Source organism: Orcinus orca, chromosome 3, assembly GCF_937001465.1.
Source record: "Orcinus orca chromosome 3, mOrcOrc1.1, whole genome shotgun sequence".
NCBI classification, from domain to species: domain Eukaryota; kingdom Metazoa; phylum Chordata; class Mammalia; order Artiodactyla; family Delphinidae; genus Orcinus; species Orcinus orca.
Genome location: NC_064561.1, coordinates 174,541,603 through 174,546,521, shown reverse-complemented (window position 1 = coordinate 174,546,521; position 4,919 = coordinate 174,541,603). Strand labels below are relative to the sequence as shown.

The following is a 4,919-nucleotide window of genomic DNA, read 5'->3' as shown; positions in this document are numbered from 1 at the left end:
GAATACAAAGAGACAAGTTGGAAAGCCACTATAGGAATCCAAAGCAAACATGTTTTTCACTTGGCTATGAGAAGAATACTTCCAAGTTTTTGGCTTAAACAATTAGATGATTAATGGTATCATATCCTGGAAAATATGGTGTGCAGGTTAAAACCTGAATGCTTACAGCATGGGGTAGCACAATTTTAGTTTTTAAAAAACTTGCTCTCTCACCTTCTCGCTTCCAAGATGACCAAGAAAAGAAGGAATAATGGTCATGCCAGAAAGGGCCGCGGCCACATGCAGCCTATTCACAGCACCAACTGCGCCCGAAGTGTGCCCAAGGATAAGGCCATTAAGAAGTTCGTTGTTCGGCACATTGTAGAGGCTGCAGCTGTCAGGGCATTTCTGAAACAAGTGTTTTCAATGCCTATGTGCTTCCCAAGCTGTATGTGAATCTGCATTACTGCGTGAGTTGTGCCATTCACAGCAAGGTAGTCAGGAATCGTTCTCGGGAAGTGCGGAAGAACCGAAGACCTCCACCTCAATTTAGACCTGCTGGTGCTGCCCCACGACCTCCACCAAAGCCCATGCAAGGAGCTAAGTCCTTAAATACTAAAGAAATACTGTCCCCTGGGAAGACAGTAAAAAAGAAATTATACTTTAAAAAAAAAACTTTAAAAATTATTTAACATTGTAACAGATCTTGATGAATGAGTAGAATAGTTTTTACTAAAATAAATTTTCAATGGATGTAGAATTCTGGATTGACATTTGCTTTCAACACTTAATGTTGTTATTTATTTTTTTGCATAGATTCTGAAGGAAAAAAGCAGGATATAATTCTTACCTTTGTTCATTTTTATATAATGTAATATTTTCCTCTAGATGCCTCTGAGATTGTCTCTTTGTGTTTTGTTTACAGGAGTTTGAATATGATATGCTTGAGTGTTTTGTTTTTATTTTGTTTTGGAATTTATCCTGCTTTCTGTTGTCAGATTTTAGAATCATTGTTTTGCTCCCTGGTGTCTCTGGTATTAATTATGGAAACTTCTTATTCCATATTTACGAAAATATTTTTGATGCCCTGTACTTTTCTCTCTTCTTTTAAATTCAAGTTATTTATGTGTTAGAGTGCTTAATATTGTCACTCAACTTTTTGATATTCTGTTGCACTTTTTCTTTCAATAGTAAATCTCTCTGCTTTATGTTACATTTGGATAATTTTTAGACTTATCTCCGAGTTCATATATTCATGGCAGTTGTGCCATGTCTGCTAAGCAAAGGAAGGCATTATTCATTTCTCTTACTTTGTTTTATGTTTCTAGCAGTACCATTGGCTTTTATAATTTTTATCTCTCTGTACTTTATTATTTCTCTGATCTTAATTGTTGTCCACTTTTTATGATAGAACCTTTAACATATTAATCAGTTATTTTAAATTCTCTCTCAGATTGTTCTGAAATCTGTGTCCTGTTTCAGTCTAGTTCTAGTTATTGTTTTGCCCTTTGTGAGTGTGTTGTCTTTTTTGTTTTGCTTTTTCTTGTGTGCTTTGAGTTTTTTGTTGAGCATAAGACATCTTGTCTAGGACTGTAGAAATTGAGGTAAATAAATGTTATTCCAGGAACCTATACTTTGTAGTGTTTTGTTCTCTAGTTTATTTTTATTCCTTGTGAAGTGTTATAGTTCATGTGTTGGATCTTCTTGCCTATAGTTGATATTTGTCACTTTCTCTTAAATAATTTTATCTCATTCATTTTTTTAAATTTTATTTTTTACTTAACATTTCTCTTAAAGCATTACATTATCTTTTTTCTAGTAACTCATTTGTTTTGCTTTATTACTTTATTATTCATTTCTAAAATAATTTTTAATTTTATAATTCTAAATCTAATCCTTGATATCTGTCACCTTATTTATGTTTTTCTAAAATTTGATTTCCTTTTTTCTTTCATTTTGTAGGGAAGGGGACTGTTTGTTTGCTATCTAGTTAATCAAATTTTTTTGTTTGCTTAACTTCATTTTTTTCCCTCATCTTCTGGATGATTAAAAACTATGCCATCAACATCTTTCCAGATTAATTCATGTACTGATGTTTTGTGCTCAGAGATGAGAAGAATTAATATTGTTAAAATGTTCATACTTCCTAAACTGATCTGTAGATTCAATGGGATCCATATAAATTTCTAGCATTTTTCACAGAAATAGGAAAAACAATCCTAAAATTTGTATGGAACCACAAATGAATCTCAATATAGTCAGAGCAATCCTGAGAAAGAACAAAGCTAGAGCTAACACAAGTCCTGATCTCAAACTATATTACAAAGCTATAATGACCATACTAGTGTCGTACTGACATAAAAATAGACACATAAACCAATGGAACAGAATTGAGAGCCTAGAAATAAACCATCACTTACATGGTCAACTAATATTTGACAAAGGAGTCAAGAACACTCAGTGGGGAAATTATGGTTTCTTCAATAAATGGCATTGTGAATAACTACAGGCAGCAAAATGAAACAGGACCCCTATCTTACACTGCACATGAAAATTAACTCTAAATAGATTAAATATGTAATGTAAAATCTGAAATTGTTCAACTCCTAGAATAAAACACAGAGAAAAAGCTTTTTGGCATTGGCCTTGGCAACACGTTTCTGACTATGACACCAAAAGCATAAGCAACAAAAGCAAAAATCAGCAAGTGGGACTATATCAAACTAAAAACTTCTGCACAGCAAAAGAAACAATCATCAACAAAATTCCTACCTATGGAATGGGGAAAATTATTTGAGAAAACATCTATCTAATGAGTGTTAATAACCAGAATATAAAAGAAACCCATACAACTCAGTTACAAAGAACAAACAGAAAAACACTCTGATTTAAAAATGGACAGAGGAGCTAACTAGACATTTTTCCAAAGAAAACATACAATGACCAAGAGATACATGAAAATAACACTAATCATCAGGGAAATGCAAACCAAAACTACAATGAAATATCACCTCACACTTATTAGAATGGCTATTATAAAAAAGAGAAGAGACAAAATGTGTTAGTGAGACTATGGAGAAAAGGAAACCCCTGTACACTGTTGGGGAAATGTAAGTAGGTACAGCCACTATGGAAAACAGTATGGAAAAAAATAAAAATAGAACTAACCTATGATTTAGAAATCCCACTGCTGGGCATATATAGAAAGGAAATAAAATCATTATCTTGATGAGATACTTGCACGCCCACATTCATGGCAGCATTGTTTATCAGAGCCAAGATATAAAAACAACTGTGTCCATTGGCAGGTGAATGAATAAAGGAAATGTGGGATATATTTATATATATTCATATCTATATCTATATTTACCACATTGTGTATACATACACATTTATACAATGAAATTTAGAGTGGAATATTATTCAGTCACGATAAAGCAGGAAATACTGCCATTTGTGACCTTTGCAACAACATGAATGGACCCTGAGGGCATTATGCAAAGTGAAATACGTCAGCCAGAGAAAGAGAAATACTGCATGAGCTCAATTACATGTAGACTCTAAAAAACAAACAAACAAAAAACAACCAAAACTGAACTCAGAGAAACAGAGGATAGAATGGTGTTGCCAGGGGCTAAGGGAGAGGGAGAAATGAGATGTTGGTCAAAGCTCGCAAACTTCCAGTTATAAGATCTATAAGTTCTAGGAATTTAATGTATAGTATAGTTAATGACAGTAGACAATAGTTAATGACACTCTATTATATACTTGAAAGTTATTAAGAGTAGATCTTAAAAGTTTTAAGCACACACAAAATTTAGGAAATTATGAATGGTAATGAAAGTGTTAACTAACTCCATTGTAATCATTTCACAACATAAGAATGTATCAAAGCAACACATTGTACACCTTAAAGGTACACAATGTTATGTGTCAATTATATCACAATAAAGCTGGGGAGAGGATAAAGTTTACATTTCTCTTCCACATTTTCATCATGGAATATATCCATCTCTCTTAAATAAACCACATTCTATGCATAATTATAACTCTTTTTTACTTGTTCTCCATTTTTCATTTATCAAGGCTAAAGGAAATCAGACTTTAATTTTCAAGGAAACATTGTATTTAAAGAAAAATAAGCCTTTATTCATCATGTGTTGTAATTTATCTCTGTCATTGCAAAAAATTATACCTTTCAATACCTTACAAAAAAGTTATGGAGAAATTAGAAATTGCAAAAGGAAGCTAACAAATTGCAGATGAAATTAAAAATTGCAATATTTTTATGTGACTACAAAAAATCTAATTTTGTTGCATTTTCTTCTATTTTTCTAAGAAATTAAGTTAATTTAATTAGGAAAAATGTGTAATTAAATACTCATATTGCCTCATAAACAGGACTTGATAGGATTATTTCCCCAGCAGCAAGAATGTGATAACATTAATACAATTCAATAGTTGATTATTGCTATCTCCATTTTAATTTTAATGGTACAGATCTTTGCTTTAAATTTAATTTGTATCGATTTTTCCATTTTTTACTCATTAAGAGTGTGTTTCTGCTCTTGGGTTCTGTTTTTCTAAGTTTACTTTCTTAAAAATAGTCCATTTAACAAACACAGTAAGTTTATGAAATCTTTGAACATAAACAATAATGAAAATATTAAAATTGCTGAAAAGACTGTGTTCAGTTTAGAATCAAGTAAGACTTCCATACTTTGAACAAAATACCCCTTTGGAATAACTACACTATTATTATAAATGTCTTCACCTTGTAACATTTTGTTTTTATATCTAGGTATTAAATAGCCCACTAGTGTCTCTGTTGCATGAATATGTAAGAACAGCATAAACACTCTCATAAAACAACAACAACAGCTGGGTTTCCAGTTTGTTTCAAATAAACTTTGAAAAGAGATAGTCATATATCTATGCTT

At 31.8% G+C, this 4,919-nt stretch overlaps 1 pseudogene; it reads left to right on the top strand.

Annotated features, from left to right (window-relative positions):
• The first annotated feature begins 222 nt into the window (after nucleotides 1–222).
• Nucleotides 223–4,440, top strand: LOC101274039 (40S ribosomal protein S26-like; annotated as a pseudogene).
• Nucleotides 4,441–4,919: the final 479 nt, after the last annotated feature.